This window comes from Grammomys surdaster, unplaced genomic scaffold, assembly GCF_004785775.1.
Source record: "Grammomys surdaster isolate TR1022 unplaced genomic scaffold, NIH_TR_1.0 327, whole genome shotgun sequence".
NCBI classification, from domain to species: domain Eukaryota; kingdom Metazoa; phylum Chordata; class Mammalia; order Rodentia; family Muridae; genus Grammomys; species Grammomys surdaster.
Genome location: NW_021604746.1, coordinates 629,573 through 653,432, shown reverse-complemented (window position 1 = coordinate 653,432; position 23,860 = coordinate 629,573). Strand labels below are relative to the sequence as shown.

Sequence of the window (23,860 nt, the reverse complement as noted above, 5' to 3'; positions counted from 1 at the left end):
ATCATAGACTTCTTGTAACTAGTCAGGAGCAATAACAACGCCGTATTGATGTGATATCTAGAGCTTCCCTAATAAAACAGGCTGTTACTCAACTCTTAGAACTTGGATATTACTAATAATAAATTGATAAAATGTGCTACATATACCCAAAGCTTTTAATTCTAGAATGTGAATAAAAATATTATGGAGTTAGTAGGCAAATAAGTGGGACTTAAAAGGTTATATGGCATATAGAAATGCAAGCACAGAATTACCAAAACACACAAATTCTTTTATAGAGTAGTCATATCTTCAATTCTATAATGTACTGTGTTAAACTTAAAGTTTCCTTCAATGCTAAAAATGAAACAGAGAACACTGGAGAAGGGGTGTCTTAATGGAAGGTGAGTAGGATCTCATAGGTTGTCTGAAAGCACACATAGAGAAACAGTCTATGTGGAAAGGTGTAAATAGTTTTGGATGAGAAAATAGAACAAGTAGGCAGAAAGAAGAGTCTATTAAAATTAAGATTATATAAGCATCTTGTGAAATTCTAAAATAATAAAAATTGGAAGTAGAACACCAGGAATGGCTGCAGGAACATTATAAACCAATAAAATCCCACTCATAAATATTGGATTTTTTCCCATTCATAAGAGAAGCCTTGCATATTCTTATATAATGACTATTTCCCCAGATTTTCCACTGACCTTCAGTGTGCTAGATGTTCTAGTTGGATGCTGATCAGTACAATGTTGAATTATGTATAGTTTTGTATAGAAAACGCATGACAAAAATAAAGCAAAGACTGAAAGAAAAGTCATCTAGGTATTGGCCCAACTTGGGATATCTCCCTTGTGCAGGCACCAAATCCTGACCCTATTATTGATTCCATGTTGTGCTTGCAGACAGGACTAACATGGCTGTCCTCTTACAGGCTTTACCAGCACCTGGCTGAGTCAGATGCTGATACTTACAGCCAATCATTGGGCTGAGGTCAGGGTCTCCTATGGATGAGTTAGGGAAAGAATTGGAGGACCTGAAGGGAATGAAAACTCCATAGAAAGAAAAACAGTGTCAAGTAATCCAGACACCTGGCCACTCTCAGAGACTAAAGCACCAAAAAAAAAAAAAAAAAAAAGATAGCACACATAAGCTGGTCCATGGCTCCTGGCACATATGTAGCAGAAGAATGCCTTGTCAAGACTCACTGGAAGAAGAGAGTAATCTTGTAGAGATTTGATGCACAAGGAAAGGGGAATGCTGGGATGGGAGTGTTGGGGAGAGGGTGACCTGAGAGGGTGAGAGGACACATTCTCTCAGAGGCAAAGGGGAGGAGATTGAGGTGAAGAACTCTGAGAGGGGGTACAAGAAAGAGAGGCAACATTTAGGATGTTAATAGATAAAATAATTTAATAAAAGTTTAAAGATTTTTAAAAACACAATGAAATTCTTGCAAACCATATGCAAGAATATATCAAAAACATCATTCACCAAGCTCAAGTAGGCTTGAACCCAGGGATGCAGGGTTGGTTCAATATATGAAAATCCACCAGTGACATACACTATATAAACAAAAAAAAAAGAAAAAAATCATGCGATCATCTGATTAGAAGCTGAAAAGGCCTTTGACAAATTCCAAACCCAACACCACTTCATGTTAAAAAACTTGGAGAAATTACCATGGAGTCCAAGGTAGGGTTAAGGGGGTTCAATGTCAAGGAAGAGAGACCAAGACACTCACAGCATCACTTGTTATGGGACTCACCTGAAGACTAAGCTTCACATTTGTGCTAAATATGTAGTAGGTCTAGCTCCTGCATGTTCTTTTATTTAAATTTATGAATTTTACGGTGTTCCTTGAGAATATCAAACATACCTATTTTCCATTTAATTTTTTATTATTTATTTATTTATTTACTTTATTCATTTCTTTTTACACTCCAGACTTTATACCAAACCCAACCCACTCTCCAAATGTTTCACATCCCATACCTCCTCCCTGCTCCCACTATCCCCGTCTCCAAGAGGTTTTCCCCAGCCCCTAGCCCCCCACTCCACCAGACCTCTAAACTCCCTGAGCCTTCCAGTCTCTTGAGGGTTAGGTGCATCTTCACTGATTGAACTCAGACCTGGCTGTCTTCTGCTGTATTATGTGTTGAAGGCATCATATCAGCTGATGTATGCTGCCTAGTTAGTGGTCTAGTGTTTGAGAGATCTCAGGAGTACAGATTAATTGAGACTGCTGGTCCTCCTACAGGGTCACCCTCTTTCTCAGATTCTCCCAGCTTTTCCCAACCTGTTTGACATTAACTTCAAGTATCTCATGAAAAAAAAAATCAATGGCGTTCTCAAAAAATGGAGAGATCTCCCATGCTCATGGATTGGCAGAATTAATATAGTAAAAATGAGCATACTTCCAAAGGCAATCTACAGATTCAATGCAATCCCCATCAAAATCACAACACAATTCTTCAAAGACATGAAAAAGGGAATTGCTAAATTCATCTGGAAAGGCAAAAAACAGAGAATAGTAAAAACAATCTTAACAATAAAAGAATGGCGAGCAGAATAATCATCCCTGAACTCAAGGTTTACTACAGAATAGTAGTGATAAAAACTGCATGTTACTGGGTCAAACACAGACACGCTAATCAATGGAATAGAATTGAAGATCCAGAAATAAAGCCACACACTTATGGACACTTGACCTTTAGCAAAGATGCCAAGAATATACAATGAAAAAAATAAAGTATTTTCAATAAATGGTGCTGGTCTAACTGGCTTTCTATATGTAGAAAAATGAAATTTGAACCATATTTGCATTTTGCACAAAGCTCAAGTCAAATGGATCAAGGACCTCAAAATAAAACCAAATACACTGAATAGAAGAAAGTGGGAAATAGCCTTGAACTCATTGGCACAGGAAAAACATTTCTTAAACAGAATTTCAATGGCTCATGATCTAAGATTAAGAATTGATAAATGGGACCCTGTGAAACTAGAAACCTTTTGTAAGGCAAAAGTCATAGTCAATAAGACAAATCTGCAACCTACAAATTGGGGGAAAAAATCTTCACTAACCCCACATCTGATAAAGGGCTAGTATCCAAAATGTATAACGAACTCAAGAGCTAACCATCAATAAACCAAACAACCCAATCAAAAAATGGGGCATAGAACTAAACATAGAATTCACAGCAGAGAAATTTCAAATGGCTGAGAAGCATCTAAAGAAATGTTCAAAGTCCTGAGTGATCAGAGAAATGCAAACCAAAATGACCCTGAGATTCCACCTTACACCAATCAGAATGGCAAACATCAAAAGCCCAAGTGAAAACACATGTTGGCAAGGATTTGGAGAAAGAGGAACACTCCTCCATTGCTGGTAGGATTGAAAATTTGAATTTCTATTCTACATATTGGTACCCACTGAGAAAAAGAAGATTTGTGTACAGAACATCTCAGACAAACATAAACTAAAATGGATACACATAGCTCAATTATACTCATCACATGGGCCACATTATTATCTCTAAAATTCTAACGGTGAGATCCCATAGCCGCTAGAAAGCAGAGCAGATAACAACCTCTCTTGACTTCAAAATATTCCCTTAAGAACTGATAGCAAGAATTGTACTTCTTCACTGAGGACTGTCAACAGGGGAGAGAAGTTCAGAGAATATTTACTGCCTGGTCAACCCTACATAGAATATCCATTGCTATTAGAAGTGAAATGAAAATTGCAAGTCTGAGGGGAGATGAGGTCACAGAATCACAGATCCATATCTCAGGTCCTAGTACTTTCCTTCAGATGACTTTTGGAATTTTGTGGCCAGGGAACTGATATCAGCATCCCAGGAAGGGAAATGGTGCAGAAAGAACAGACTGTACCCTGAGAGCAGAGAAGATTAAATATATGATTCTTGGTAAGTAATCATAAGAGACATTCAGATATGATACTGAATCTGGATGAATATCAAAGCTACATAGGACACAGAGAAACAGGAAGGAAATCAGATAGAAATGAATGCTGGGGTCCTACAAGCACTGCATTCCCCCTCTAACTTAGCCCATTCCTCACTGCCAGTGCCATCTGTGCTGTCATACTCATTAAGAATCTAGTCTTTACGGGGTCTTGTAATGTCTGAAAGGAATCAGAGTTTCCCTAATGAAAGTTTTCACTAGGACATCTGACAAAGAATGGTCGCTGAGATCAGTGACACTGCACATCTTTGTGTTAAGTTTATGTGCCTTAATTTTCTCTGTGCTGTTATGCACAGTGGTGACTCTGAACAATGACAGATTAGATGATAAGCTGTGGATGGATGATTCATTCACGGGGTATTTGTGACAGAGATTCTTTCTTTATGCACATGGGCATGAACAGATTAATTTATGAAATATTCGGAAATAATTTTTATAAATGAAAATGGACGAAAAGCTAAGTATTCCTGACAATATATTGACAGCTCTAACTAATAACCTGTGATTTCATGTAATATGCAGCGTACATTTTCAGGACTTCTAAGTGTACACCTGCTATTACTTCAGGTTTGTAGGAATGGGTGGAATCCTTTCCAGAAACCAATCAGTTCTACCAGGAATTGCATATAAATGATGGCATCATATGAACAAAACTTTTTCTCTGTCTCAGAGTAAGAATGAGATTAATGAATATAAGTTTCCTGCCAGTTTGAAAATTAAAAAAAATTGAATAGATTCCAGAAAATTTTTCTGTGCATGTAGCAAGATTCTTTTAAATTAAGGCATTTATGAATTTTATTTCCTTTGACGTCAACTACTAGAATTAAATATTTTTGAACAGATTAAAAAACATTGTCATCAAATGTAGGATTGCTTACCACTTGTATAGGAAATTGAAAGAAGAAAAACTGGCCCCATAGATGAGTTCTATGGGATATTGTTTTCTCACTACTAAATTTTCCTCTGAACCTAAAGTACTTTAAACATTAATGTCTATTGTCATAATAACCTTTTTCCTTCTGTGTTAATGTTTGAAGCTATCTCTTATCACAATGCATGTGAGAATTATAGCCTGAATTTAAAAAACTCAACTCTTATGTCCTTAATTATAGCATCACTTCACTTGGTGATACAAAGATAATATGTGATCTTCCCTAAATAATAATTTGGTTACCCTACTAATATATATTACATGGATTTGTGTTTATTTCCCAGGGTTAAATGTATGCCATATGACTATTGGAGAGCTGTTTTGATGAAGTCATGCTTTCTTTCAAACATGAGGCAGCCCTCTATCAGATAGTTTTGTGCTTGACCTGTTAATGAGACATTGTTAGTATTTTAAACTTTTCACAAATATGAACCTAAAGATATCCAGATGCTTTATGGCCCCATTCAATCAGACTTTTGTGTAGAAATTATGCCAAAGTGATAGATGCTCTGCATGTTGAATATATCATGTGAATTCATTTAGAAGAGAGAATGGTGACTGTGTCTCCAGCTTCACCTTGCCACGCAGGATCCTCAGTTTGAGAACAAGAACTGACAGCATGGAAACCAGTGAGTTGCTTATAGGAATGATTTTCTTCTCGCTGACTATAATTGGAATTCTAGGGAATTTTACTCTTTTATTCCACTATATGTTTTTTTACTTAACAAGGTATAGGTTAAGGTCTACAGACTGGGTTCTGATGCACTTGATTGTAGCCAATATCTTAACTGTACTGTGTAAAGGAGTGCCCCAGACAATATCCTCTTTTGGGTTTAAAGACTTTCTCATTGATATTGGATTTAAATTGGTTTTTTCTCTACACAGAGTAGCTAGGGGTTCTTGTATTGGCAGCACCTCATTTCTTAGTGTGTTTCAGGCCATCATCATCAGTCCCAGGAACTCCAGGTATTCAGAACTTAAAGTAAGAACACAAAAGTGCATTCATTGCTCTGTGTACCTCAACTGGGTAATTCATTTGTTTATAAGCAGCATTAATCTTGCACACATGAGGGCAAAACATGGCAATGAAAGCACAACAAACCTGAAATCTTTTATATACTGTTACTCCATCCGGCATGATCCAACCAGTGACATCCTTTATGCAACATTACTGTCAGCTCCTGATATGCTTTTGCTGGGGCTAATGCTATGGGCCAGTGGCTCCATGGTTCTCACACTGTACAAGCACAAGCAGATGATGCAGTACATGTCCAAGACCAATGTTTCTTCTAGATCTTCCCCTGAGTCCAGAGCCACTAAAACCATCCTTCTCCTGGTCAGTACTTTTGTCTCCTTTTACACAATTTCTTCCCTTTGTCAATTCGGTGGTGCTCTCATGTATAATCCCAGCTTGTCTCTGGTGAATATGACTGCAACTTGCTCTCTGCTTTTCCCCACTGTCTGTCCCTTTCTTCTCATGAGCCAAGACTCTCGGGCATCCAGTTACTTGAAAAGGAATAGACATTTCCCCGAAGCCTCTGACCAAGAACATATTTAAGAGCTTCTGGCCAGATTTGCATGGTTATTCAGTAATTCAGACAGAACTGTGAGCATAATTACAATAATACCATGACATTGTGGAAGCTTCTGCAAGTAAGTATGATATCAATGTGCATGAATGTAAATGTGTTCACAGGTACTCACACATACACACACACACACACACACAAATACACAAATGTAATTTGTTATGTTGTGTACAAGTGTGACTGAATTAAATTACAAAGACTAAAGAAAAACTAGGTAAATTTTAGGTTTCAAATCCAGTATGCCCTTGGTGATGTGCTTTCTGGCTTTTTGAGTGACACACCAAGAATTAAGCAACCTAACCATTTACTGGAAATCTATGCTTGTATTAGGTTTCCCTGCATTGATGTATTCTGTGCTCAACCACATTTTTTAAATAAAAAGTAAAATTACATGCTGCATTTAGTGTTTCCCTTGCGAATATGTGACATTATATCTTCCTTGCTTTGTTATGCTCATAGTTTAAATGCATACATATATCTATAACATTTCAATATACATACAAGTGGCCCATTTCTGTCTCAAATAAAATTTTCAACTTTGGATATAGATCTACATGCATTTTCAAAATAGAATGTAATGTGATGAAGCTCAAAGAGGCCTTCTGGATCCCCTCCTGTATCATACAAAAGCATAGGGAAAAAATTTGATCTTAATGTGCAGATAAATTTAAACCACTTTATTTCACAAAGAGGATGTCTTTATGAGTGTATAATTTATATTTGACTTTTACAATTTCTCATGCTTTATATAATTTATTTCTATGTTTCTACACATTGCTGATAGAATTCACTTCTGTGAACGTGAAAGAATCAACATGGGCACTGATCTCTTCAGAGCTAGGAAGATGGATCAGCAGTTAAGAATGTGCACTCTTCTCTCGGAGCCAAGAGTTGAAGTCCAAACACCTCCACACATTAGGTATCCTCTGTGTATAAGTCCAGATTCCTTGGTGCAATGTCCTCTTCTGGAATTCCAAGGCACTAAGCACATGTGTACAAAATTTTAAAAACAATGAAAATAAGTCATAAGAATACTTTGCTTTCAGTAGATGGAGAGATGGCTCAGTGGTAAAGAGCACCGACTGCTCTTCCAGAGGTCCTGAGTTCAATTCCCTGCAACCACATAGTGGCTCACAACCATCTGTAATGGAATCCAATGCCCTATTCTGGTGTGTCTGAAGATAGCTACAGCGTAATATATATATTAGTATATAGTGTATAATATATACACATATTACTGTGTATAATATATACATATATATTATATGTGTATATATATATATAATAAATAAACATTTTTTAAAAAGAAGGGAACATCTCATAGATATTTTAATTTGTTTTAAAAAAAGAATACATTACTTTCTTAATCAACATGCTCCATGATATGGAAAAATTCTCAGTGTCTCCTGAGACACCATATATTGGCAGCTTGGTGCCATCTAGGGTGATATTCTGGAGGAAACATTATATGTTCCAGTTCCATCTAACTACTTGTCTTTCCATGTGAGTTATCCTGAACCATGTTTCCATTAACTTTGATCACATCTGCTCTGCTGTCCTCACTGTACCTATGCAGATTTATCAACATACTCCTACACCTTCAAACTTATGATATAAATTATTTTACTTTCTTTGAAAATGACTCAGGATTATGCATTTTTTCCAGGAGAGAAAGGTTGATAAAATCAATGTGTGCATTTTTCATTATAAGGTATCAGAGATGGGAAATTACATGTGGGTTTTCAAATATGTTCTAAAATTACTTAAATAAACACTTTCTGTGTATTATTGAATATTAATACTTTCTGCTTCACACATACTTTAATAATTTCCACTGATGGGTCTATTAATCCCTATTCATTAGATATTCTTTTTTTAAAAAATCTATCATTCATAGATTTTGTTTTGTTATGAATACATTCTTGTTATAATAGCTCTGCCTTGTTTTTCTACAGTTTCTTCAAAACAATTAGAAGAGAACATGAGAATTAGGTTTTCCTCAGGATAAAGCCCTTAATTGATTTTATAATACCAAATTGTAAGCCTTTAATTGTTAGCATACTGGCAACAAAAAATTGGCCTACTAGGTTTTACTTTTTTATTTTTATGCAAATGTGTGTAGAGAAGTTGTAATAATAATGCAATGAGGTCATGAATTTGAGATGTGCTTAGTTGGTGGGACATTGAATAGGTTGAAGGAAGAAAGAAGAGAAACATAATTGCATTTTAATTAAAATAAAAATATTATCTTATACATAGAATTGATGGCAGAACAATGCTCACAGTCAGTACACTGAATCTGTCAGTAGCAATTTAATCTTTTCTTAAATGAAAATTATACAATCCAATGTATTATAAAAGTGTAGTGTACTGAAACCTGTCATTGAGTCTCACATATTGTCAGCCCTCACACTTTAAGATATGTTTCAACTTTTCTGCTATTTCTATGACTCATTTCCTCTCAATTACATCCATGACACAGCACTTAACACTGAAGATTACTCATAGTATCAAATGTCTCGACTAGGACAGCATCTTGATAAGAATGTGTGGTCAAAAGCAGCAATGATCTGTCTTCCCCTATACATGAGCATTCCCAAAATCTGTTGCAATGATTCTGGTAGTGTAGAGTGCACTGAACACTTGGCAACTTTCATTGAAATCCTGTATTGCATGCCACTGCTAATTCCAGACTGTAGTGCTTAACACAACCATGTCAATCTATACTCCAGTGGACACTTATGTCACATCATTACAATCATGTATTTCTGAAGTATCCCATACCCATGTCATAAAAGTAATGATGAGATGTATGAAATCTGTATATAATTGTAACAGGTCTAAATGCTACTTGACGTTTTAGTCATGGATGTGTTAACAGACACAGGAAATCATAGCTACAAATTCTCCTACACATGTGTAAATACCTTTCTTTTCTCTTCCCAGACTTAAAGGACTAATATAACCTGTATCCTTATGATCATACAGTTATTTTTACACTAACTTGTTCATATTTCAGCAAGTCAAGTAGTATACTAAAATCATTAAAAGCATTGAAACTTTTATGGAAGGACACCAGGAAAGAATTATGAAAGAAAAGCACTCATATCAGAATAATAATAACAGTAATAATAATGAAAAACACCTCAGCAGTCTATTTACTGAAGTAAAGGTGTTTGCAGTTAAAAATAGAGAGGACCAGAGAAATAAGCTGTCTGCTCTAATACATGGTCTTGCATCCTTTTATTTACTATCATGAATAGTCTCTGCTGGCTCATGGTGAACAGACTGACAATCATCTGTGAGATTTTTCCAACTGTGTGTGTCATACTTTAAATAAGTTGTGAATCGAGATCATCCAACCAGTATGTTTGCTCAACAAGGACTGTATCCTACCCTTTAGCAACATGTAAATTGAAAGCTTCTGAACAACCCTTACTTCTACATTCATTCAACCCTAGCGAATACAAATACATTGTAAACTGTCACATCTCATGAAACTATGTTTTATATAAGGAAGCTTTGTATCATCAGTGCTTTTGCACACATACCTTTAGAAATGGGTACACACACATGAGTAGTTTGCATCATGTCATCTCTGGAACATTGTTTGTGACATATGAAAACTACAAAGGATAAAGAAAATATATATAAATTTTGCATTTCCAAACAAAGGCAACAGCATTGAACTGATTTAATAGAAGCTACTTCATTCATAGTTTCTTTTAATTCATAGTTTCTTGTTATGTGTGTTATTAACTTGTTTACTCCAATTTCAATTTAATTGCTTTACTTTTCTGTTTATTTTTGTTGAACCCAAAAACTCTACTCAAATCATCCTGGTACCAGCAATCCTTGATACCCACCCTAATGTTCTGGGATCCTGAATGAAAGACACAAACACAGGCTTTATATTTTAATATGCCTTAAACAATTCAATGGCTGGGCCACTTCCTATCCTCAACATATCTGGTATACATACCAATAATCCCAAATTATCATGTACAAAAACCTATATTCCATCGTGGATGTTCAGAACACAGACTTGCAGCTCAATTAGACTGATTTTCCCAGCAGCTACATGAAGGCTGTGTTCTCTGCTAGACACCTCTCAGGCATGGCATCTATTCTCCTCCATCCCCATAGCAGCTGTCCTCTTCCTGCTTTTCCTAAGTCACTTGGTGAGAATCCTAAAGGCACACCTCTGTCTCCCTCCCCAACCATTGGCGAGCAGCAACTTTAGTTACCAATCAAAACCAACTGGGGACCAAGTCACTCAGCATATTGTACTTTGTCCTATGGATTCTCCTGCAATTTTTGTGGCCAAATTAACATAATGTAAGCAACATTAGAACAAATCCACAACAATTTAGAGCCATATCTATACTCTCTAAAGCAATATCAAAATGAACACAGTCAGAGCATGTAGGATAGGAACAGCTGGCAAGGATCATATTGTGTAAAATAGTGGACATACCCACAAACCTGACCAACTGTTGGCAACTTTGCTGCACTAGTTCTTTTTATATTGTTTGTTTCTTATGTATAACTGTATTTCTGTAATTCCATTATTCAGCTCACCAAAAACATAAATTGAAAAGAATAAGAAGAAAAAAGCATTGTCCTGACTTGGCTGTGTACATTTACATTTTCAATATTGCATGATGTTTTCCCATTCTGAGAAACTGTGGAATGAACTGATGATCTGTAACTGTGAAAGAACTTTTATGTACATGTCAGACAATCCCATCTCAAACAAATTTCACAAACTAAACACAAGTTTACACATAGAAACTGTACAGGAAAATAATATTTTTTCTGCCTCAAGCACGACCTCTGGGGGCCTCATGTTACATATTGTTTTGCCACTGCTGACTATATGAATGCACCAAAACACATAATATTGCATACTAATGGAACCAAAGTTTTCAATTAAAAAGGTATTGGTCAGGGGTACTAGGAAAATTGAACCATGCATAAAGCAGTTCCTTACAAACATGAGAAAATGTTTCTATCCCTGGCACATGTGGGAAAGTTGGGAGTGTGAGAATCACAAAGCATAGGATTTCAGAATCAGCAATAAGTGAATATCCCAAAGCTAACTGGAATGCAAGTCTAGAACCCAGAAAAAATATTCTGATCTTGAGATTGGGTATGGAGATTTCAGTGGGCTAGTGGATATGAGGAAATGAAAGTCCTGGCCAACAGTGTAAATAACACAGACTGCATTATCAGTGACCGAATTGTGGAAAGCAATATGAAAGTTACTCAGAAAATAGGGAATCATCCTACCTCAATATCCAGCTAACCCACTCTTGGGCAGACATGCAAAAAATGCCCTAGCCCAGCAGAAGGTGACTTGCTCAACAATATACACTTCAGCTTTATTTTCTCTCTCTCTCTCTCTCTCTCTCTCTCTCTCTCTCTCTCTCTCTCTGTAGTTTACAAAAATTACATTGTAATCAACCCACTGCTATTCAACCAGGACTTCAGAAAAGACTTGTGAGCTGAACTATAACCCTGAAGGGATATTGGCTGTGAACCACAGAGGCAAGAAGCTTTCCACCTCAATCTTTAATCAAAAAATCCAATATACAGTAATTACAGGTGATCTGATGGAGATATTTTAAGAATGAGGTTGCCTCTTCCCAACTGATCAAAACTGTATGAAATTAGCCCAAATAAAAGGCTGTAGAAGGTGTATAGAAGTCAAGTGGATGACATAAGAAGAAAGTAGAAGATAGAGCCTAAGGATGGAGATACTTTTAAATGTTCCGCCAATAATACATCAGCTAATAGTGTAATATATTGGGTTCTCATATGAACATATAAAAAAGTACAAATACCTGAAAAATGTGTGCCTGTTTTTGCCATAAAAACTAGCATTCTCTCAAATCTTATTTGTGATTTTCAAAGGCCATGACACATAAAACAATGAAAGATTTAAATTTTATGCAGAAAAACAGTAAGTCCTATATCAAGGCTTCTTGTGAGTATGAAAGAAATTTCAATACACTAGTCGCTCAAGTGCATGGAATGTGGATTTCTTTCCTTTCCACACCAACTTGGAAAACAAAGAAATTTCAGTAGCATATAAGGCATTAAAAGTGTTCTTATAAAGAACAGAGGCAACATATTCTGAAGTTGTCCTCTAATTCAGCTATGTATTCTATGGTACACATGGGCATTCTAACTGTGTAGCATAGAAGCTGTGATAACACGTGAAATCTCCAAGAATTAAAGTTTATAAGACTCCCACAGGGAAGAAGTGGACAGTAATATGCAAGCTCCAAGTCTCACAAGCCATTCAAGGACCATGACAAGACACTTCACACATCCTTCCCATTCATTATTTACTGCTAATTGTCAGCTGCTTTGGGACATCTGAGGGAGATGGTTGCACCAAGGGATTTCTCCAGAGTGTAGATTTTTAAAGTTGTCAATGAAACTTTGTGTCATTTCTGTAATTATACATAGCCCTTCATTCATAATCTTGTAAATAGCTTCTTTTATACAAATTTCCTGAAAATAATTTTTCTTTCATCAACATGAACTTTAGTGTTCTCCAACTATTATCTTTCATCAATTTCCTAGCTGATATAAGTAGAAATTTGTTCTCATGTCCTGCAGAATCCTCTCTCACAACATCTATGATTGAAAAACTATGTAATGCCCCCAAATCCTAGTTAAGGCTGGACTCTCAGTGTGGGGATGTGGAACCCTAGGGTATTTGGCCATGCCCCCAGAGCCCAGAGACCTGCCACGAGGTCTCCATGTCCCAAGTAGAGGGCAGGGGGAACAAGTCTCTGTCATAAGATTTCCCTGGCCCCGCCCTTCTCCCCCACTTCCAATATAAGCAAACTCCTTCTGACATTTTTTGGGAAAGCACACCAGACACTTCGCCATGTCAATAAATGTCTTCAACTCTATGCGCCTCTTGGAATCTTGGACTCATTGTATAAGGTCAAAACCCGTGCAGCGGGGCGGGAGGCCGCCCGCACCCCAGGACCGTCGCTCCATCGCCCGTGACCTGCGTCCCCACCCGCTCCTGCTCGTGCCCGCACGGCTGCCCTCGACCTCTGGGCGCGAGCAGTGCCCGACATCTGGCACCCACGCGGACCATGGACACCCACAGCCAGGAATGAATGAGTCACTTCCAACGTGACACGACGTCTAGACTCTTGTTTTCCCAGCACACGCCACAGCTGCGTATGCTCTCTCGCTTCGCGTATGCTCTCTCGCTTCTATTAGAGGCCAAATTGGCACGCTGGCTGTCCAAGACACAGCCACACACCTCCATAACCTGCCCTGCTGCGCACTCAACTCCCTGAGACATCTGAGGCCCAGAACAGACCCAAGAGTCTCACACCCACGCCCGCTGAGATCTGACTTGTTCATCCCTGCCCAAACACCAAGATTTTTGCACCTGTTTCTCCACTACGGTGATCTCTGCCTCCCTGAGATATCTGCTCCAGACAAGAGACGTAGACAACTCCACGCCCGCACGCTCCCAAGGCATATGGGCTACCATCTCCCTCTGGTTAGTGGTGGACAATATACACAAAGCCAGATCAGAAGCTCTCCCCGCTGGTGCCTGCGAAAACCATGAGTTACACCTCTGTCCATCCACCCTCCACCTCCTCTCTCTTTCTCATGTTCCCGGCTAACATCTTTCCTCTAATTGCTAACTACAATCTAACTTCCGCCTAATTCAAAAAACTAAGTTTTTCTCTCCACGTGTTCCCCACAAAATGGCGGAGACCCCTTAATCTCCATTCTTTACCCCTCTCCCCAAAAAAATCTCTCTCACTCTGCCTGCCAAAAGGTTTACCCCTCCCCCAGAGGTCAGCCTTTTGCACTCTGCCTGCTGACTTCTCAAGAACAATGAAACTTCTTCCCTGAGAGCTGCTACATGCTGCCTGTCATCAGAAGTTCTCCCCTCCCCCTCTAACTGAGAACAGCCGCCGGCTTCTCCCAAGAACTACTCTTTGCTGGCCTCCAGGTGTCTCCCCGCCATGGCTCAGTCTTACACAGCCTTTTACTCCTTCTGATGCTGTTATCAAACTTCTATGTTTCTCACTTTGAACTTTTCTTCAAAGTTAGCATTTCTTTTCTCTAAGAAAAACAAAGAGAAGAATGCCCTGGCTTCTAACAGGCCCCCTACCCCACTGATTTTAAACCCTTCACTAATAATTTTCTCCCAAACAGAGATGCCTACAGCAACGTTTGTGCTTTTCAACCAAAAATTTTCGCCTTTTGTTTAAATGTCTCCTTTTCTCTCTAACACTCATTATATATCCCCAACATTTTTTTTCAACTTTTAAAATTTCTTCAAGGTTTGAAAGTCATCTAAATCTACTTCCACAGGTTAAATCAACATGCTGACCACCACCTTTCAGCTTTTAATTAACAACTAATTTTCCTTCACAGACAAACTGTGGATGATTACCCCAGATATTATTAACACAATGTCTTCTCCTTCAGCCATCCAATTCCCTCAAACACTTTTGGCTTTCCAGGAGTGATTTCATGCTTAATATCCAGGCTTTCCAGATACCTCCCCACTGGAGGTGCTGCTTCCCTGTGATTATATCCACAGATCCAACAGAGACAAGCTGATGCTGAGACAATGCCACCTCCTGGAACCTGCTAAGCTGCCTACATCTAGTCAGACTGCAGACTCCAGAGACGAGCTGATGCTGAGACAGCGCCACCTTCTGGAACCTGCCAAGCTGCCCTCTCCCAGTCATCTCGTCTGACTGAAGACCCAGAGATGCTCGCTACCAGCTGCAGATGAACTCTTGCCAAAGTCACATAGCTGAAGTGACATGTTAGTGAGAAAATCATAATGTCTATTTAGGTTAATCAGATGTCATTACTCTCAAATTGTACAATATGTATTTAATTGATTCAATGACTCTTTGCTTTCCCAACCCCAACCCTCAATTCCCATTACCCTTGGCTTGATTGTGCTACACCCCCTCAGTCTGTGTGGTGTTTTCTTTTATTTTCACTACAGATGACACCTCTCCTGAGAGGAAATTGTGGGTGGCAGGCTATGAAGGCCGGAAAGCCTGGTAGCAGAGCCCTAGTACCCCTGCATCCTAGTCTCTGAGGCTAGCCTCTGATGCGGAAGGTGCTTCGGGCCTCCCAGGCCTTCTAGCTCTCTCAGCTTCAGCTTCCACAGTCCCTCCCACAGAGGGGCCCACAGTCATTTGTCACATGAGAGTAACTTCCCCACATGTGACCTATATTATATCTCCACCTTCAGAGTTTCCCCTTCTCTTATGAAAGATAAAAGGGTGGATTGTGGGGATGTGGAATCCTGGGGTATTTGGCCATGCCCCCAGAGCCCAGAGACCTGCCACGAGGTCTCCATGTCCCAAGGAGAGGGTGGGGGAACAAGTCTCTGCCTCAAGATTTCCCTGGCCCCACCCTTCTCCCCCGCTTCCAATATAAGCAAACCCCTTCCGACATTTTTTGGGAAAGCATGCCAGACACTTTGCCATGTCAATAAATGTCTTCAACTCTACGTGCCTCTTGGAATCCTGGATTCATTATATAAGGTCAAAACCCATGTGGTGGGGCGGGAGTGGGAGAGGCTACGCTCCAGCTCGCGCCCAGCCACCCACGCCACAGGACCACTGCTCCATCGCCAGTGACCTGCGTCCCCGCCCGCTCCTACTCACTCCCACGTGGCTGCCCGCGAACTCCAGGCGCAAGCGGTGCCCAACATCTCAGGAACTCTAACACACTCAAGAGAGTAGGTAAGTAGGATGCAACACCCCCCGCAAACAGGGAGTAATTTGGGACCTTCAGGGACACAGTAACTCACTCAAGGCCAGTGGCACAGGACCCTTCTAGTCTGCACCTGGGCCTGTAGCAGTCCTAGGGTGCCAGCTCTTTACCCAATCCCCCAAAACCCAGAGGAGGCTGGACTCCCAGGAGCTCTAACATGCCCAGGAACATAGGATAATAGGATCACAGTATCTCAGGAGCTTGGGCACACCAGGATTTCAGGATCCCAGAAACAGCCTGACTCCCAGGAGCTATCACAACCAGGATCTCAGGATCACTGGATCACTGGATCACTGGATCACAGGATCACAGAGACAGCTGGACTCTGAGAAATTCTGACAAAATCAAGATAACAGAAGAGACAGGCTCCAGGCAGAGACAGTGAGTGAAGGTAGCACTAGAAATAGTCAGATGGTGAAAGGCAAGTGCAACAACATAAACAACAGAAACCAAGGTTATCTGGCATCATCAGAACCTAGTTCTCCCACCATAGCAAGCCATATGACAACAGAAAAGCAAGATTCAGAATTAAAATCACTTCTTATGATGATGAGAGAAGACTTTAAGAAGGATATAATTAACTCCCTCAAATAAATAGAGGAGAACACATGTAAACAGGTAGAAGCCCTTAAAGAGGAAACACAAAAATCACTTAAAGAATGACAAGAAAACACAACCAAACAGGTGAAAGAATTGAACAAAATGATTCAGGACATAAAATAAAATGGAAGTAGAAACAATAAAAAATAAAAATCTCTAAGGGAGACTAACCAGGAGATAGAAAACCTAGGAAAGAGGTCAGGAGTCATGAATGTAAGCATCACCAACAGAATACAAAAGATAGAAGAGAGAATACCAGTTGCAGAAGATACCATGGAAAACATTGACACAATTGTCAAAAAAAATACAAAATGCAAAAAACTCCTAACCCAAAACATCCAGGAATTCTAGGACACAATAAGTCCAAACCTAAGGATAATAGATGGAGAAGAAAGCAAAGAGTCCCAACTTAAAGGGCCAGTAAATATCTTCAACAAAATTATAGAAGAAAACTTCCCAAACCTAAAGAAAGAGGTGTCTATGAATATACAAGAAGCCTACAGAAATAGACTAGATCAGAAAAGAAATTTCCCCATCACATAATAATCAAAACAACAAATGCTCAAAAAAATATTAAAAGCAGTAAAGGAAAAAGGTCAAGTAACTTATAAAGGCAGATGTATAAGAATTACACCAGGCTTCTCACTAGAGATTATAAAAGCCAGAAGATGTTGGACAGATATCACAGATCCTAAGAGAACACAAATGCCAGCCCAGGCAACTATACCCAGCAAAACTCTCAATTACCATAGATGTAGAAACCAAGATATTCCATGACAAGACCAAATTTACACAATGTTTTTCCACAAATCCAGACCTACAATAGATAATAGAGGGAAACCACCAACACAAAGAAGGAAATTATGCCCTAGAAAAAGCAAGAAAGTAATCTTGCAACAACCCTAAAAGAAGATAGCTACACAAACATAACCTCACCTCTAAAAACAAAAATAACAGGAAGCAACAATCACTTTTCCTTAATATCTCTTAACATCAATAAACTCAATTCCCCACTAAAAAAATCATAGACTAATGGATTGGATATGTAAACAGGATCCAACATTTTGCTGCATACAAGAAACACACCTTAAAGACAAAGACAGACACTTCCTCAGAATAAAAGGCTGGAAAACAATTTTCCAAGCAAATGATCCCAAGAAACAAGCTGAAGTAGCCATTCTAATATAGAATAAAATCGACTTTGAACCAGAAATTATCAAAAAAGATAAGAACGGACACTCCATACTTGTCAAAGGAAAAATCAACTATGAACAATGAATTCATGAAATTCTTAAGCAAATGGATCGAACTAGAAAATATCATCCTGAGTAAGGTAACCCAATCACAAAAGAATACACATGGCATGCACTCATTGATAAGTGGATGTTAGCCCAAAATCTCACAATACCCAAGAAATATTTCACAGACCACATGAAGCCCAAGACAAAGACCAACGTATGGGCACTTCATTCTTTCATAGAAGGAGTAACAAAATTCTCACAGGAGCAAATATGAGACAATGTGTGGGGCAAAAACTGGAGGAGGGATCATCCAGAGACCTCCGGATCCATCCCAGGAGCAATCAGCATATGTATACTCTATTGTGGATGTCAGGAAATGCATACTGGCAGGAGCCTGACATACCTGTCTCCTGAGTGGCACTGCCAGAACCTGACATTTACAGAGGGGGATGTTAGCAGCTAACCATCAAACTGATCACAGATTTCCCAGTGGAAGAGTTAGTGAGAAGACTGAAGGAGTTGAAGGAGCTTGCAGCCCCATGAGGAGAGTAACAATACCAACCAACCAGAGCTACCAGGGTCTAAACAGCTAGCCTGGGAACACACATGGAGAAACCCATGTCTCCAACTGCATATGAAGAAGAGGATGGACTTGTTGGGCATCACTGGGAGAGGAAAGCCTTGGTCACTTGAAGGCTGGATATCCCAGTTAGTGGAAATTCTAGGGCAGGGAGGTGGGACTGGGTGGATATGTGGGAGCATCCTCATAGAAATAGGAGGAGAAAGTATAGGGTAGGGGGTTTCTAGGGGGAGGGGAATGGGGACAGGGGATAACATCTGAAATGTAGATAAAGTATCCAATAGTTAAAAAACAAAAAAACAAAAAAGTAAACAAACAAACAAAAAACAGATAATGGAACTGGCTATTGAAGTCGAACATTTGAGACTTCTCAGCAGCAATTTAACATTACCCATATTACTGGGATTCCTTATAACTGTCAAGGACAAGAGGTTGTGGAAGGGGTGCACAGAACTTTAAAATAATATTTCATAAGTAAAAAAGGGGGACATATATCTCTGTACACCACAAATTTATTTAAATCATGTTCTTTTTATTTTAATTTCTGCTTAAAAATTTGGATGCAAAGGAACTTTCTGCTGAGTATCTATGGTACTCTACAACTTGCAATACTTATGCATAGGTGAACGGGAAGAAATCAATTACTGGTATAAGGCATTATCCTGATCAGGTACTAAATATGGGGAAGAGGACATGTGTGTGTTTTTTCTGAAGGATGCTGAAGGAGCATGGTGGCTGCCAGAGTGATGGGTGAGACATGCTGATGCCAGGACAAAGAATGATGCTGACCTGTGAGCTTGCTGAGTGCCCTCACAATGTTGATTGGGAAGCAGTATTGGACATATGTTCCAGACTCACCATTGCTTACCTATACCCTTGATGGGAAAAGCTGCCTTACCTCAAGTTTTTAGACCTTGTAGAACAGAGAATAAAAAAGAGAAGTTAGAATTGCTCTTGTATCGTTCTTAAATGTGACCAGTAATTCAGACTCAATCATGGACTTGTCTAGAAATCAATCCAATATTAGAAATAACAGTCTTCATTTGGAGGGCTGGTTCTGGACATTTTCAGAGACATATGTGGAAGTTAGCTGCAGTTCTCTATGATGTTATGTTAGCAGGAGATAAAGTTGGGGCAGGATCTGGATTTCAAACAGGTGTTAGCACATGTGTTAAGGCTCTTTTAATTGTCAAGTTAAAAATACTTTTGTTTCTTCTACAGTATTTAATGTAAGTTGCATTGACTATAACCTTCTAATTTTGTTTGTGTTTTGAAATCCAGCATGTCACTTATGTAAGTCTATCAACCAGCTTTCATTTTATTTCCCTGAGTATCACAGAACCGTGGTGTTCTAAAAAAATAGCTTGCAGGTACTGGAAGAAATGAGTCAGGTTTTAAGCATAAACAAGAGGATAGTGGGCTTGATTATTGCTGGTATAACAGCTTTAATTACATTAATTGATAGCACCACTGTTTCTGCAATTGCTTTGACACAAGAAGTTAAGACAGCTACTTTTGTTAATCATTTAGCAAACAATGTTGCTAATATGTTGAATATACAAGAGGATTGTAGATAGGCATTTGGAACAACAGATTGATGCTCTTTATCTTATTCAAATTATTGGAAGGAGGTTCAGAATTTAAGAATAAGGAGCCATCTCGAGTGTCATGACAAATAATTTTAGTTCTAAAACTAACAGTGGTAGTCATTATAATTAGGAAAAAGTTCAAAGACACTTCCAGGGTATTTGCCATAATTCTAACACCTCTCTAGATGTTTTAATTTTACATAGTAAGCTTATGAATTTCAAGAATGCTTCTCTGCTGAGCATTGATACAGTAGATACTGCTGACAAAATTACTCATGGCCTGAGGTCAGTATTTCTGTTTCGGTCAAGCTTCAATAATGGCATATATAGCTTGATCATGCTAGCCCTTTTTGTCCTGGAAATACTTTTATTACTGCCCATCATGTTAAAGCTTGTCTTTAACAACATCAACATGTTGGCAGCTAAAGTACATGGCTTGAAAATGAAAATGGAACCCCAGTTATTAAATTAACAGGCTGGCAAGCCAAGGATGGGTAAGATTCTGCACAGAGCCTCACCAACCTAAGACAGAAGTACATTGCTTTTTGATAATGCATATTCTATGATGGGGAAGGAAGGTATTCTTGGCAGAATGACCTAAGACAGGCACAGTCTTGTTTATGAAATAAAAAAGGGGAAGAAGTAGAAAGCCTTTGGGGCTGCTTGGCAAGAATCTACTACCATGGGCCGAGGACAAGGAAAGGGGCTGCTTGGTAGGAATATGACATTGGCCAAGGACAAGGAAGTAGGCTTCAGGCAGGAATCAGACGTTAGGCTAGAACAAAAAAGTAATTTCAGACAGGAATCTAAATTTTAGTCTAGAACAAGGAAGTAGGTTTCAGACATAAAAATGACTGACTAGGACAGGGAAGTTGGCTCAGATATTTTGGTCATACTGATAAGCCCCTAGAAAACAGTGATCACAGAATTGTTTGTGGAATTTTGTTTATTGCCTTGCTTTTCTTTCTTTCTTTCTTTCTTTCTTTCTTTCTTTCTTTCTTTCTTTCTTTCTTCCTTTCTTTTTTTTGGTTCTGTTTTGTTTTGTTTTTGTTTGTTTGTTTTTGTTTTGTTTTGTTTTGTTTTGTTTTTTGAGACAGGGTTTCTCTGTGTAGCCCTGGCTGTCCTGGAACTCACTCTGTAGACCAGGCTGGCCTCGAACTCAGAAATCCACTTGCCTCTGCCCTCCCAAGTGCTGGGATTAAAGGCATGCACCACCACCGCCCAGCTTGCCTTGCTTGTCTTTGACTCTTTGTGTTTACTTTCTTGCTTGTTCCTTGACTATTTGCATTTATTGTATTGCTAGTCCCTCATCCTAGAACTGACATTAATGCTTGCATGTAATTAAAATGGTATAAAAAGCAAAAAGGTGGCTGCAGACCTGACAGGCTCCCAGTCACAGCCAGCCAGGCCAGAACTCCAGGGGCCACAAGAGAATGGGCCGCCCTGGGACCTAGTGCTGTGCAGCTGTGCAGCCAGAGCCATAAACGGGGATGCCATCTGCAGTGCACTGCCCGCCCATCCCCTACAACCAGCTCCCCAACCTACCCTACCCCAGCCGCATTGCCTCAGGCACCATCTCGTTGGCATGACACACAGACTGGCGCTTGTGGGTGGCAGTTGAAACACCTGCAAATCCACATGCTGCTGCTCAACAGTGAAAGAAATGATATCTTACGAGAAGCTGAAATATTACATAAAGCAAGATTTAGTTACATTCTTGCAATTTTGGGAATTTGCAGTGTGCTTGAATTTTTGGGCATAGTTACGAAATACATCCCAAATGGACCATTAAATGGGCTTCTACACAGAAAAACTGAATATCCTAATATTGCATGGCCACTGAGATTCCATATCCTGCATAAAATTGCTCTTGATGTAAATTACCTGCACAATATGAATGCTCCCCCCACCTCATCATGACGTAAAGACTCAGAATATCTTGTTGGATAATGAATTTCATGTGAAGATTGCAGATTTTGGTTTATCAAAATGGCACATTATGTCACTCAATCACAAAGTTACAAATCTGCAATCGAAGGAGGAACAATCATCTATATGCCACCTGAGAACTATGAACCAGGGCAGAAATCAAGGGCCAGTGTGAAGCATGATATATACAGCTATGCAGTTATCATGTGGGAAATATTATCCAGAAAACAGCCATTTGAAGAGGTCACCAATCTTTGCAGATCATGTACAGTGTGTTCCAAGAACATCGGTCTGACAACAGTGAACTGGCCATTTGATATATCTCAGAGAGGACTCATGATCTCTCTAATACAAAGTGGATGGGCACAAAACCCAGATGAAAGACCATCCTTCTTGAAATGCTTAATAGAACCTGAACCAATTCTGAGAACATTTGAAGACATAACTTTTCTTGAGGCTGTTATCCAGCTAAAAAAAAAGCAAAGATACAGAGTGCATCCAGTACTATTAACTTATGTGATAAAAAAAAAATGGATTTATCACTGAACATGCCTGCAAACTACCCTCCACAGGAGGAATCGTGTGGATCCTCTCTGCTCTCTAGAAACACTGGCTCTCCTGTAACCCTCAGACCCCTGTCAGCTCCTCAAGAAAAGGTTTTTTATCTGGAGGACCTCAAGACTGCTCTTCATTGAAGGCGCACCACTGTCCTGGAAAGCACAGCTGGGATGGCATCGTTCCTGTATCACAAGGGGCAGCATTCTGTGATCACAGGGCTACCTCATGCTCTGTGCATGTAATAAGTCCACTCTTGGTTAAGAAAAGTTTAGAGCGCCCACAGCTGGTATAGCACAACAGTGGATCCAAAGTAAGAGGGAAGCCATTGTGAGCCAGATGACGGAAGCCTGCCTTAACCAATCACTGGACACACTTCTGTCTCGGGATCTGATCATGAAGGAGGACTATGAACTAATTAGCACCAAAGCATGGACCTCAAAAGTCAGACAGCTGCTAGAAACCTCTGACATCCAAGGAGAACAATTTGCCAAAGTTATAGTACAGAAGTTGAAAGATAACAACCAGATGGGGCTTCCCGGAAGTACCTGTGATTTCCAAAACACCATCTTCAAATTTCTTTCAAAATAAAAGCTTATGAGGGGGCGTTCTTTGAGAGGAAAGTCAGTTTACAAGTGGTTATTTACATTTCTGTTTCCTGTATAATATTTGTTTAAAAACATGATAGTATTAGACGCTTCACAGAAAGTTTTTGGAAGAGTCTCTTCCCATGACATTGCAGTATTTTTTTTAATTAGTATAAGTAAAAAGTTTGCATTAATAAAAAGCAAAAAAGATGAAGGGTGAAGGGATGGGGGGTTCTAGAGAGAGGGAATGGGGAAAGGGGATGACGTCTGAAATGTAAATAAATAAGATAGCCAATAAAAAAAGAAAAAAAAAGAGGAGCAAGAACTGTTGTTTTCTTGGTAGGGTGGTTGATGTGCAAGAAAAATACAAGATGAGCCTGGGAGTAATTAAAAATTTGTGCTGGACTCTCAAAACAAAGCCAAGAAGGTCAACAGCATGCCACAAGCACCCAGGAATCAACTTTAATGAATTCTGAAAGGCCAAAGCTGGAAGAA

The 23,860-nt window shown here is 39.2% G+C and overlaps 2 pseudogenes; both read left to right on the top strand.

Annotated features, from left to right (window-relative positions):
- The first annotated feature begins 5,501 nt into the window (after positions 1-5,501).
- On the top strand, positions 5,502-6,507 carry LOC114630079 (annotated as a pseudogene).
- Positions 6,508-22,191: 15,684 nt separating this feature from the next.
- LOC114630073 lies at positions 22,192-23,379 on the top strand (annotated as a pseudogene).
- Positions 23,380-23,860: the final 481 nt, after the last annotated feature.